We start from the raw sequence: 14,856 nt of genomic DNA, 5'->3' as shown, positions 1-14,856 counted from the left end.
TTTTGCTCTACATAGTGTAGGGACAGGAGAAGGGCTGAAACGAATAGAGTAATTCGAAACAAAAAAATCCTCGATACAAATTTTTTGCATCGAGGATTAGTTTGTGTCATGTGACCACGGAGCGGGAGTGAAGCGCTTGCTATTACTTGCCGCTCTGTGGTCCCCCACGTATCGTGCCACACTAGATCCTGACACATCGTCAGGTCATAGTGCATGTAAGCATGCACTATGACCCGACGCTGTGTGATGTCAGGATCCAGTGCAGCGCATGGAGAAGATGAGAAAGGAGCTGTGGAGCGGCGCCCCTACAGGAAAGGTAAGTATTTTATTTCACTGGTGCTGGGGACATGGCACTGAAGGGGGATAGCCGGCAATGGATGGCATTGAGGGGCTGATCTAGTGGCACTGGGGGGACATGGAGGGGCTGATCTAGTGGCACTGGGGGGGGGGGGAGGGCACAGGGGGGGATAGTGGAGCTGATGGTACTGGGGGAACTGATGCACTTGGGCTGATGGCAGGGGGTCTGATGAGTTTTTATAAAGGAAAACGGTCTATTAATTTTCTTAATATCAAAATAATGGGTATTAGTACAAACAGTACCTATCACTTAACGATACGTGATGTAATCCCCTAAGGGAAGATATATGATAAAGCAGCGGGGGGGAAAGGAAATAATGGACTGACCCCTTGATAGGGACCAAAGGGAATAAAACTTAACATTTAATGGTAGATAATTTAGAATAAGTGGCACAAAAAAGGATACATAAATGGACAAGCCCGGATGGGCCAAAAGACAAGAGCACGAAGGAAAACCAGTGTAAAGAAAGGAACGTTCTCACCCGAGATGAACTTGATGGATAGATGGATGGGTCTATGTAGACGAAGCCAGGTTGGAGATGCATCAAGGGAGATGTCCAGTTCTTATGAGGTGGTGATCACTGGAAACCGTGCGTTAAGGATGATCGTACTGAAGATTGCTTGGTAGTAGGCAAGGTCGGGCATGCCAGCACTTGTGGTCCTTCTGTGAAGATAAGTGTGTTGTCAGGTCCCACTGGCCTGGCCACCGTACCCTGAGCTCGAATTGGTCCCACTGGTCCATTCTGTTTTGTCTTTTAGCCATTTCGGCTATAATGACCCAGCTCATAGCCTGTAGCCTTTTTTTTTTTTTTTTTTTTTTTTTTTAGCCCATCTGGCTACCATTATTGCTAATTTTCCAGGCGCCTCATTGCCTGTTACCCTGTATTTTTCACGTCCCCTGATGAGTTTTTTCAACTGAAACGTGACACGTCGGGACATCTATAGGGCATACTAGGGACACCGGCCCGCACTAGGGTTAGGTATCCGGACGGGGTCGCTCCTGGCGGAGCAAGCACTCCGTATAGGTAGGCAGGGTCTACTAGCCCCTTCCCTCCTTCCAGGGACACACTAGGGACTTCGTTCCCGACCTTGCCTACTACCAAGCAATCTTCAGTACGATCATCCTTAACGCACGTTTTCCAGTGATCACCACCTCATAAGAACTGGACATCTTCCTTGATGCATCTCCAACCTGGCTTCGTCTACATAGACCCATCCATCTATCCATCAAGTTCATCTCGGGTGAGAACGTTCCTTTCTTTAGACTGGTTTTCCTTCGTGCTCTTGTCTTTTGGCCCATCCGGGCTTGTCCATTTATGTATCCTTTTTTGTGCCACTTATTCTAAATTATCTACCATTAAATGTTAAGTTTTATTCCCTTTGGTCCCTATCAAGGGGTCAGTCCATTTGCTATTTAAAATTTGGGATTATTTTGGTCAAGGCTTCAAGCTAGACCTTGTGCACATTTTTGTAAAAGAAAATAATCAAAGAAAGAAGAAAAAGGAGGATGATCAGGGGATGCTATCCCTGTAATACCCTAGTCTGTCCTCAGCCCAGGGTCACCCCCTGATAGTGGAGGTTCCCTGTCACGGAAGGTGTACAGATAACTAGAAGACACAAAATGAAGATCCGACTGACTGGATCCAAAACTAAGGAAACAAAGGGAGAGCCCTGCAACAGACCTGGCTCTCTCCCTAACTGCTCAGCCTATGCAAAATTCTCAATGGTAGATGATCACATATCCTCGTTCCTCGATTGTATAACACCTGAACACCCTATAATAGTGAGGGGACATGACCACCGGCTCCCTACACTTGATACGGAGGGAGTCAGGGTCACCTGGGATCCAGCAAACAGGAAAACACAAATGAATGAACAAAACTTCTCTGTAGAAGACTCAGTAGTAGCATCCAGCATTCACACACTCCAGGAAGTTGTATAAACCGCAAAGTGATGCAGTATGGGAAGGGATTTAAAGGGATGCAATCAGTGTAACTACATGACAGCTGAGAGAGGCTAACAAGATGAGAAAACGAAAGCAAAACAAAAGGAACCTCAAGGAGGAGGTTCTGAAGAACGTCTGTGAGAGCTTCTCAGATGTCTGGTGGTGACAGTACCCCTCCTTCTACGAGTGGACTCCGGACACTCAAAGCCCACCTTCTCAGGATGGGACCTATGGAAAGCCCTGATGAGACGAGTGGCCTTAATGTCAGTCACTGGGACCCACATCCTCTCCTCAGGACCATAACCCTCCCAATGAACGAGGTACTGGAGAGAACCGTGGACAACACGAGAATCCACAATCCTAGAGACCTGAAATTCAAGATTACCATCAACCACAATCGGAGGAGGAGGCAAAGACGAGGGTACAATGGGTTGGACATAAGGTTTTAATAAGGACTTATGAAAAACATTCTGGATCTTCCAAGTCTGAGGAAGATCAAGACGGTAGGCAACAGGATTGATGACGGACAAGATTTTGTAAGGCCCAATAAACTTAAGACCCAACTTCTAGGAGGGAACCTTTAATTTGATATTCTTAGTAGACAACCACACCAGATGACCAACATTCAGGTCTGGACCAGGCACACGTCTCTTATCCGCCAGACGCTTATATCTCTCACTCATGCTCTTTAGATTATCCTGAATCTTTTGCCAAATAGATGACAAAGACTAGGAGAATCTGTCCTCATCAGGTAAACCGGAAGACCCCTCTCCAGAGAATGTCCCAAACTGCGGATGAAACCCATATGCACCAAAAAATGGTGACTTATCAGAGGACTCCTGACGACAGTTATTTAAAGCAAACTCAGCAAGGGACAAAAAAGAACACCAATCCTCCTGATTCTCCGCCACAAAACAGCGCAGATATGTCTCCAGATTCTGATTGACGCGCTCTGTCTGGCCATTCGACTGCGGGTGGAAAGCAGAAGAGAATGACAACCGAACCCCCAAGCGAGAACAGAAAGCCTTCCAGAGTCTGGAAACAAACTGCGTGCCCCTATCAGAGACTATGTCTGAAGGAATACCATGCAATTTGACAATGTGATCAATAAATGCCTGCGCCAGCGTCTTAGCATTGGGCAAGCCAGGAAAAGGAATGAAATGCACCATTTTGCTAAAACGGTCCACCACCACCAGAATCACATTCTTCCCCGAGGAACGAGGCAGATCCGTAATGAAGTCCATGGACAGATGTGTCCAAGGACGGGAAGGAATGGGTAACGGAAGGAGAGGACCTGATGGCCGTGAATGAGGGACTTTGGCACGAGCGCAGGTCTCGCAGGCTGCCACAAAACCCTCAACCGACTTACGAAGCGCCGGCCACCAGAATCTCCGAGCGATGAGATCCACTGTGGCTCTTGCCCCCGGGTGCCCAGCAAGGACAGTATCGTGGTGCTCCTTAAAAATCTTGTGTCTTAAAGCGAGAGGCACAAACAACCTCCCAGGAGGACAAAGATCAGGAGCCTCTGACTGGGCTACCTGAACCTCTGCCTCCAATTCAGGATAAAGAGCAGAGACCACCACACCTTCAGCCAAAATGGGACCCGGGTCCTTTAAAATTCCCACCTCCCGGAAAACAACGTGACAGGGCATCCGCCTTCACATTCTTAACCCCATGGCGGAACGTGACAACAAAATGAAACCTTGAAAAGAACAGAGACCACCTGGCCTGTCTCGGGTTCAGACGCTTGGCTGACTCCAAGTAGAGCAGATTCTTATGGTCCGTAAACATGGTAATAGGGTGTCTGGCTCCCTCTAGCCAATGGCGCCATTCCTCAAAAGCTAATTTGATGGCCAACAACTCCCTATCTCCCACATCGTAATGTCTCTCTGCGGAGGAGAGTTTCTTCGAGAAAAAGGCACATGGTCCCCATTTGGCAGGAGAGGGACCCTGAGACAAGACCACAACCACACCCACCTCAGAAGCATACACCTGAACTATGAAGGACAGAGAAATATCAGGCTGTACCAAGATGGGAGCGGAAGCAAAACTCTCCTTGATATTAGAAAAGGCCTTACGCGCCTCTACTGACCAGGAGGAAAAATCTACCCCCTTTCTAGTCATATCAGTGAGTGGTTTAACAGAGGAATAATTCAAAATAAACTTCCTGTAATAATTGGCAAAACCCAAAAAACGCATTAGCGCCTTCTGATTCTCAGGAAGCTCCCACTCAAGCACAGCGCGGACCTTCTCGGGGTCCATGTGAAAACCAGAAGCGGAGAGAAGAAACCCCAGAAATTGAATTTCTGGAACCGCAAACACACATTTTTCCAGTTTAGCGTACAATTTATTCTCCCGCAGGATGAGCAAGACCTGACGTAAGTGTTCCTTATGAGTTTTGAAATCAGGAGAAAAAATCAAAATGTAATCTAGATACACTAATACAAATTTCCCCATTAAATGATAAAAAATGCTGTTCACAAAATGCTGAAAGACGGCTGGAGCATTCATCAAACCAAAAGGCATAACCAAATTCTCAAAATGGCCCTCAGGGGTATTGAAGGCCGTCTTCCATTCGTCTCCTTCTCTGACCAGGTTGTATGCCCCTCTTAGATCCAACTTGGAAAAAACTTTAGCCCCAGCAATCTGGTTAAACAGGTCCGGGATCAGAGGAAGCGGATAAGGGTCACGAATTGTGATACTGTTCAGCTCCCTGAAATCCAGACATGGTCTTAAAGAACCATCTTTTTTCTTAACAAAGAAAAAACCAGCGGCAACAGGTGACTTCGAGGGTCGTATGTGTCCCTTTCTCAGACTCTCAGAGATATAAGCATGCATAGCGACCCTTTCAGGTTGGGAGAGATTGTATAAACGAGATTTAGGCAGCGTGGTGCCTGGGGTGAGATTAATAGGGCAATTGTACTCCCTGTGAAGGGGGCAAGTCCTGAACACCACGCTCAGAAAACACATCCGAAAATTCAGAGAGAAAAGATGGTACAGTCTTAGTAGAAACCTCAGAAACAGATGTCGTGAGGCAATTCTCTCAGCAAAAGTCACTCCAACCATTTATTTGCCTCGCTTGCCAATCAATGGTGGGGTTATGTTTAGTGAGCCTGGGTAGACCCAACACTAGAGGAGTAGGCAACCCGCTTAGGACGAAACATGACACATCCTCAACATGAGTATCACTCACAATCAAACGGATATTGTGAACTATGCCCTTTAAGGATTTCTGAGAAAGTGGAACGGAATCAATAGCAAAAACAGGTATATCCTTTCCCAAAGTGCGCACCTGGAAACCATGAGTTATAGCAAATTGATTAGCAACGAGATTGACAGCTGCTCCACTATCTACAAAAATCTCAAAAAAAAATGTTCTTGCTCTCTAGCGCCACCCTGGCAAGTAGGACAAAACGGGAACTACAAGCAAACGGAAAACCTTCAATGTCTGCATCAACCTTGCCAATAGTAACAGATGGAATGTTTTTAGAGGATTTTTTTCTTTTTGTTTCTTTATCACCCTTTAAAAACTGCCTGAATCTCCTAAAGGGACAAACATTTGCCAAATGATTTATACCTCCACAACAGAAACAAACCTTCCTATGAGAGCTGAATCCTCCTATTGTCAGAGGCAAGCAAACCCAGCTGCATGGGCCCCTGCTCAGAAGGGATTGAGAGCGACTGAGACCCCTGTGCACTGAATGAGACCGCCACACTGTCCTTGGACTGAGTATGACAGGAAGGAGTGATCTCTCCTCTCTCTCCCTAAGACGCCTGTCAATACGAACGGCCCGAGACATGGCAGAGTCCAAGGAGGTAGGTCTCTCATGAAAGGCAAATGCATCTTTCAATCCCTCTGAAAGACCATGGCAAAATTGACTTCGGAGTGCAGCATCATTCCAACCAGTATCAGCTGCCCATCTCCGAAATTCTGAACAGTATATCTCTGTGGACTGTTTACCCTGGCATAAAAGACGTAGTCTAGACTCAGTCAGAGCAATACGATCCGGATCATCATATATCTGACCCAGGGATAAAAAAAATTCATCCACTGAACAGAGGGGCCGTGCCCCCACCGGCAGCGAAAAGGCCCGGGACTGAGCGTAATCCCTGAGCAGCGAGATGATGATCCCCACCCTCTGCTCCTCATCACCAGAGGAATGGGGAAGTAGGCGAAAATGGAGTTTGCAAGCCTCTCTAAAACGAACAAAATTCTCACTACCCCGAGAGAACGTATCCGGGAGCGAGATCTTAGGCTCAGAACAAACTCCATGAACGCAAGCTGAACCGGTCACCTGAAACTGAGAAACAGTTTTACGGAGATCTGCTACCTCCAATGAAAGACCCTGCATGTGTTCAGTCAAAAGTGAAACCGAATCCATGCTTGAGACTGTTTTGGCGGTTTATAATGTCACGGAAGGTGTACAGAAAACTAGAAGACACAAAATGAAGATCCGACTGACTGGATCCAAAACTAAGGAACCAAAGGGAGAACCCTGCAACAGACCTGGCTCTCTCCCTAACTGCTCAGCCTATGCAAAAATCTAAATGGTAGGTGATCGCATATCCTCGTTCCTCGACTGTATAACACCTGAACACCCTATAATAGTGAGGGGATACGACCACCGGCTCCCTACACTTGATACGGAGGGAGTCAGGGTCACCTTGGATCCAGCAAACAGGAAAACACAAATGAATGAACAAAACGTATCTGTAGAAGACTCAGTAGTAGCATCCAGCATGCACACACTCCAAGAAGTTGTATAAACCGCAAAGTGATGCAGTATGGGAAGTATGCACAATCAGTGCAACTACATGACAGCTGAGAGAGGCTAACGAGATGAGAAAACGAAAGCAAAACAAAAGGAACCTCAAGGAGGAGGAGGTTCTGAAGAATGTCTGTCAGAGCTTCTCAGATGTCTGGTGGTGACATTCCCTGTCCCTGTGCCTAATCCTAGAGCATCCCTTTTAAAAACCCTATAAACAACGGATATAACATACAAGTTAGATGAACAAAGAGATGTTTCAAAGATATATAAATATATAGATTAAGTTCGGTACACCGCAGATAATCGGATACCGACACTTATGCAAGCAAAAAACCCAAGTTCGGTACACTGCAGATAATCGGATACCGACACTTATGCAAGCAAAAAACCCAAGTTCGGTACACCGCTGATAATCGGATACCGACACTTATGCAAGCAAAAAAAACCTACGCGTTTCACCTAAGAGCAAGGATCATCAGGGGGTGAATTGGGGAAACACAATATAAATAAAATAGATGTATACTTAGCTCCCCGTTCTGATGAAGGGAAACATCAATCTTGGCTGAATTAATTATGCCCTAAAAAGATCAAGGTTAAATGTCACATAAACTGTAGCAAAAATAATGATACCAGGTGTGGAGAAATCAATTGAAGGTGCTTACTTACATTCTGCCAAAATATGATTAATTAATGTTCCAAGGGAGCTGTCAGCCTTATTCCTACCTATTTGTAATTAGTTTTTCCCGCGTCCACATTGATGTCTGGACGCCGCATGCATGAGCAGTCAAGAGAGGAATTCCCAGGTGTCAGTACCTACGGACTCGTAGGAACTGTTCTTACCTGGTAAATTTTCATAGGGATTCAAAAAAACTGAAGAACAGATTGACACAGAGGGGCTACCCACAGTGTCTTTTGAGGGATGCCTTCCAACATGCGGAGTCAAGTAATAGGGAAAATCTTCTTGTCCCCAAATTATAAGACGGAAAAGACAACAAATTAATGTCTTTTATCCACATTCGACACCGCTAATAAGGAAGTTTTATCCACCCTCTGTACTTGCTGGCCTATCCTTACCATGGACCCGGAACTCATAGGTGCCATTAATGAATACCCTCAGGGTTAGGATTTTGATGTGGCTTATAACTCTGTGGGTGACCTATAGGCATTTTTTGTGGGTGCAACACGACTCCTTTTCACCAGTGACAAAGAAATGCAATACTTATTCAGGCTGTTAATTTTGTTGGTGACACACCCTGGATGGGGTAGGACCAGATTTTATTAGGACTGGGTGTAGCCATGCATTGGGCTTAGGGCTCTTTAACACGAGCAGATCCCGTGTGGCTAATCCGCTGTGTGAAAGAGAGCCAAACCCCACTCCGGACAGCAGAGACACGGAGCAGTAACATAATTGATAATGCTCTTTGCCTCTCTATGATCGTTTTGCTACAAAATCACGGTGACAACTTTATCTCACTGTGATTTTGTAGTAAAAGGGTCACAGAGAGGCACAGAGCATTATCAATCATGTTACTGCTCCGTGTCTCTGCTGTCCGGAATGGGGCTTGGTTCTCTTTCACACAGCAGATTAGCCACACGGGATCCGCTCGTGATAAAGAGCCCTAAGCCCAATGCATGGCTACACCCAGTCCTAATAAAATCTGGTCCTACCTCATCCAGGGTGTCGCTGGCGTCGGCTTGATGTCCGCTGGATCCAGAACAAGGTCCTTGCGGTGATAGAGAAAAAAAGAATAATTACATAAGGAAGGGATGGTGACTGCCCCTATGAAACTACCAGCAGGGGGCACTGTGCTGGCCTGGTAGACTGAGCTATGCCAATGTATAGCAGGGTAATTTAGGACATTTCCCCTAAGTGCTACCACACAGTACTAATGTCCACATTGTGGCCCCTCACCGTACTAATGCTCACCTTGTGGCCTTTTACAGTAATTAAGCCCACCTTGTGGTTCCTTCACAAAAGTTATGTCCTTCTTGTGGCCCCTCACAACAGTTATGCCCACCTTTTTCCTATCACAGTAGTTATGCCCAGATATGTGCCCCCTCACAGTAGTTATGCCAAATATGTGCCCCCTCACGGTATTTATGCCAGATATATGCCCCCTCATGGTATTTATGCCCAGATATGTGCCCCTCACAGTAGTTATGCCCAGATATGTGCCCCTCACAGTGGTTATGCCCAGATATCTGCCCGCTCACAGTGGATATGGCTAGATATGTGCCCCCTTTACAGTAGTTATGGCCAGATATGTTCCCTCTCACAGTAGTTATGGCCAGATATGTTCTCCCTCACAGTAGTTATGACCAGATATGTGCCCCCCTACAGTGGTTATGCCAGATTATGTGCCCCTCACAGTAAATATTCCCACATATGTGCCCCTAAACAGTGGTAATGCCAGATTATGTGCCCCCCCCCCCCCCCCCACAGTAGTTATGCATTCATATTTGCCCTCTAATAGTTATTCCTTTATATGTGCCCCCCTCACAGTGGTTATGCCAGATGATGTGCCCCTCACATTAGATATGCCCACATATGTTCCCCTCACAGTGGTTATGCCAGATTATGTGCCCCCCCCCCCCCCACAGTAGTTCATATATGTGCCCCCCCTCACAGTAGTTATGGCAGATTAGGTGCCCCCCTCAGTAGAGATGCCCATTTTTCTGCCCCCTCACTCTAGTTGTGCCCATCAACCCCCTCTTCCCCTTTGCCCCCAGTCTGCAGTGTTAGGAAAAGAGGAAAAAAAAATAATACATATTTGATGTTGCGCTGCCACACTAACATCGTGCTTCTAACTGTACAGAAGTCAGTTTTCCGAACCTTCAGAGCTCCTCCCACAGCCAACAGCGCGATGTGCGGCCAGCAGAGGGAGCGCTAGAGCTCCTGCTTCACTGATGATCTGGAGACAGCCCGGCAGTTCACTGCCGGGCCGAGTGTATGTGAGTGAGTGAGTGTGCGCATCCCCCCCCACTCTGCGCAAAACTCCCCCACCTTGCCTTATATTAAACATGTAATGGAGCGCCCTGGCGGGGCCTGGCATTGTCACTGTACTTTAAGCCGGGCCCCGTCACAGCGCTTCATTACATGTTAGTACAGCGGGCCCAGTCACAGTTGCACCCCCTGTGCCCGCGATCGTTACGCCCCTGCATAGATGCCCAAACACTTATGTTTGAGGATGTGGAAGGACCACCGCAGTACGTCTCTGATGATGACAAAACACAGGTCAACTGCTGCGGCATTCTGCAGTGTGCAGACTGGCCGGGGTGAGCAGTGGGTGGAAGATGATGTCCTAGACACCACATGGAATCAAGGTCATTCGAGTGCTGTGTGCAGTTTGGAGGAAGAGGTGGTAGTCAATCAGCGCCAGCTGCACAGCAAAAGAGGGAGCAGGGTGCAAAATCACAGCGGCTGGTCCCTATCCAGTATGCCTGCTACTACCCACCGTGCTCAGGGACAGAGCACACCAAAGCCAGCTCAAAGGAGTTCCCTGGCATAGCAGTTCTTCAGGCAATGTGCTGACGACAAGACACGGGTGGTTTGCATGCTGTGCAGTCAGAGCCTGAAGCGAGGCATACATGGTTTAAACCTGAGAACCACCTGCATGACCAGGCATCTAAATGCAAAGCACAAGCTGCAGTGGAGTAGACACCTGAAAAACCACGAAAGATCTGAGGCACCTCTGGCTCCCTCTTCTGCTGTGGTCTCGGCCTCGGCCTCTTCCTCCCCCTCTGAAAAGACAGGCCCACCTGGCACCCTGCAAAGATAGGATGTGACAGCATCTCCACACTGTCTAATGGAAGCCTTCAGCTGTCTATCCCCCAAACACTAGAGAGAAAGAGGAAGTATCCCCCTACCCATCTGCGATCCCTGGCCTTTCAAAATATTGCCATTCTGTCTGGTGGAGAAAGACCGTTTTAAAAACTAAATGATCGTGGCTGTCCCACAGTAAGTGGTTCCCGGACAAAATGAAGTGTGCACTGCTCAACGCTATTAGTGGCAAGGTCCACATAAGCATGGGCAGCGACGTTATCTCTCCCTAACTGCCCACTGGGTAAATGTAGTAGCGGCTGGACCTGAGGTGGAAAGCGGTTTGGCGCATGTCCTACCGCCACAGAGGATTGCTGGACGTTTCTCTGTGCCTCCTCCATTTCCACCTCCTCATCCGGTCACCTGCACCACCAACTTCAGCAGGCTGTTCTGAAACTCCTCTGTTTGGGGGAAAAACCTCACACAGTGCAGGTGCTATGGAAGAACAGACCAATGAGTGGTTGGTGCCACTGAGCCTCAAGCCCAGCCTGGTGGTGTGTGATAATGGGTGAAATCTTGTAGCAGCTCTGGGCCTAGCCATTTTGACACACATCCCTTGCCTAGTGCATGTACTGAATTTGGTGGTGTAGAATTTCCTGAAAAATTACTCTATGTCAGAGCTGCTGCAGAAAGAGCAGGCCATCTATTTGCGCTTTTGGCATTCTCACCCTGCTGCTATTCGCCTGTCTGTGCTGCAGCTTAACTTCTGCCTTTCTGCTCACCGCCTCATATGCTACGTTCCAACAAGGTGGAACTCCACTTTGCACATTCTGTACAGACTGTGTGAGCAGCTGCAGGACATTGTGGAGTTTCAGCTGCAGCACGCATGGGTAAGTTGCTCTGCGGAACAGCACCACTTCACCACTGAGTGGGCCTCCGTGTATGTTTTGAGTACTTCACCAACATGGCCAGCGCTGATGATGCTGTAATCAGTGTTACTATCCCACTTCTATGCCTGCTTAAAAAAAACTCTTCAGGCGATGATGGATGAGGATGTGGCATAGGAGGAGAAGGAACAGGGATCATTCCCACGGTTATCAGGCCAGTCGTCTACACGTTGCTCGGAGGGTGGGTTCTGCACCAACAGCGGCCAGGTACACAACTGTCCAGTCAGGGCACAGTTTTGGAGGAGGAGGAACTGTGTTCACAGCAGGGTGGCACCCAAATCAGCATGTGGGCAGCAATGGAGTGTGGCTGGGAAGATACAGAGGACATAGACAATATACCTTCCACTGTGGACAGCTTGTCGTTGCCTCTGTGCAGCCTGGCACATATGAGTTGCCCTGATTGTTACCAGTGCTGATTACTGGGTGGCTACCCTTCTGGATCTCCGCTACAAGGACAACGTACTGACCTTACTTCCATCACTGGAGTGTGATCGGAAGATGTGTGAATACAAGCACACGCTGGTAGACGTGCTACTGGCGGTGTTCCCAACTGACAGCGGGGGCTTAGTGGAAGCACAAGGAGAAGGAGGAAGTCAGGAACGCAGCTGAGCCACTTCAGAAAGGAGTAACCCATGGCTAAAATGGGGAAAAGCTTAATCAGCACGCCGCAACATCCAGCAACCCTATCTGATATGGACTGTCTTAGCAGGAGGCAATGTGGTGGAAGAATATGTGTGGAGATGTCTGCACGTACTAACTGATCGGTCTTCCCCATTTAACTCTGGGTCTCCAAATTGGACACATGGCCTGAGCTTCCCCTTTACGCATTGGAGGTGCTTGCCTGCCCTGCTGCAAGTGTATTGTCCGAACAAGTGTTTAGCAGAGCAGAGGATGTCTCGGACAGACGCGTCCGCCAGTCCACAGCCAACGTGAAGAAGCCCACATTCATTAAAATGAACCAGGCATGGATCCCATAGGACTTGTCCGTACCTTGAGCAGAGTAGAGAAGTATATCGGCCGCACCCAGCCACTTTGTTCCGTTTGCCTTTTCCCAATGTTTTGGGGCCTCCCCAAATCTAAATAAAGAAATAAATAAAAAATTTAATAAAAAACAAAACACAAAAACAGTGTTAGCTATCTCCTCCGCCTCTCCCACCTACACGCTATGTCCTCCTCCAGTCGGACCTCAACTCCTGGTTCAAGATTATTATTTGTAGAGTAATGAAATATACCGGCCGCACCCTAAAAACTGGCTATAAGTCACACACAGAATTAACAGACAAATAATAAAAGAAAGAAACAAAACAAAAAAAAACTGTGTTGCCTACCTTTCCACTTACACCGTCACGTCCACAGCCTACACCACCTGGACCTCCTCCTCCTGGTTCAAAATTATTTTTTCTTTGTATGTATTTTATGTTATTTTAAGTAATTTCCCTATCCACATTTGTGCACAGGGCAATTGTCCTGCTCTCACCCTCATTTTGCTCCCTTTTTCAGCCCTTTCTATGACTATTTTACAGCACCAAAGTTCGGGTCCCCTTTGACTTTAATGGGGTTCAGAGTCAAGTTCGGGTACCCGAACCAAACTGTGAACCAAAGTTTACTTGAACCCGAACATCCGCGGGTCTGCGCATCCTTATTAATAAGCCATTTTTGTGGGTTGCCTGCAATCTTGATTCCTTCATACCCACATATAGGGTTTCCCTTATGAAGTCCCATCATTAATTTGGCTTTTTAGGGAAGGGAAGTGAAGTTTCATTATGAAGGTCGCACTGCAACGTCTCAGTGTATTCATTGTGGTACAGCTTCAGCCTGCTTGTGATTAGTTGCTCCATGTTTTTACAAGCAGGAGGAGAATAGTGTAAAGCTACATCACCTAGAAATATACTGGTGGTTCTGTATACAGTCCGCTCCCATTATAAACAAGCAGTGTGAGTTTTATAACTACAGCTAATCATTTGTGTGGACTCATCTACTATATTACTGCACTCCTGGTCTCTTACATAAGACAGAAATGAGATCTTCAGCAGCACTTTATACTTATGGATCATACAGAAATCGAGGTGTCAGGTGCGGAGGGGGCTGAGATGTGATAGGTGATGATGCAATCCTATAACTTAAAGGAACTCCATTACAAAGGGGAAACTTATCTCCCCAGGAAAGCAGTTTCTGGACTTGGGTTCAAACTGATATCACATGACCAGAGATTTATGGGGTCATGTATCAAACTGGTGTAAAATAGAACTGGCTTAGTTGCCCATAGCAACCAGTCAGATTCCACTTTTCATTTTTCAAAGGAGCTGTCAAATGAAAGGTGGAATCTGGTTGCAATGGGCAACTAAGCCAATTCTACTTTACACAAGTTTGATAAATGACCCCATTAGTGTCTCCCACTCACACGCTACTTCCCCGTCTCATACCCTCTCTGTTGGTGTCCCTCAAGGCTCTGTCCTAGGATCCCTGCTCTTCTCAATCTACACTTGGGACAGCTTATAGAATCCGACTGATTTCAGTAACCCTTTTATGTTGACGACACACAAATTTACATCTCTGGTCCAGATATCACCACTGTACCATCCAGAATCCCACAATCCTTATCTTCTGTATCCTCCTGTGTCACATCATCAATAAACACTAGGGACCTAGTGCCACTGGCAGCCATGCATGCCCAAGCCATAATAACGCCTCCGTCGTGTTTTACAGATGATGTGGAAAGCTGTACCATGCCTTTGGCATACTTTTTTCTTTCCATCATTCTGGTAGAGGTTGATCTTGGTTTCATCTGTCCAAAGAATGTTCTTCCAGAAGTGTACTGTTTTTTTAAGATTTTCACAGTAAAATCTGCACAGTAAACTGAGGAGACCAGTCAGAAAAATTTATGTTTTTGATCAGCGCTCAGCAGGTGCAAAAATCTATACTAACACTACCTAACTAAAAGTGATTTCTATGTAACACTACATATATTTTTTTCACCAAAAGAAAACTAAAAAAACTTTTAAAAACAATTGTACTTATTTGTGCTCAGGGCTGCAGAACGCACGCAAGCTGATGTTTGGTGCGTCCATGCAGACACTG

This window comes from Bufo gargarizans, chromosome 3 (assembly GCF_014858855.1).
Source record: "Bufo gargarizans isolate SCDJY-AF-19 chromosome 3, ASM1485885v1, whole genome shotgun sequence".
Classification (NCBI taxonomy): Eukaryota; Metazoa; Chordata; class Amphibia; order Anura; family Bufonidae; genus Bufo; species Bufo gargarizans.
The sequence above is the reverse complement of the archived record's forward strand: the minus strand, read 5'-3'. Positions refer to the sequence as shown.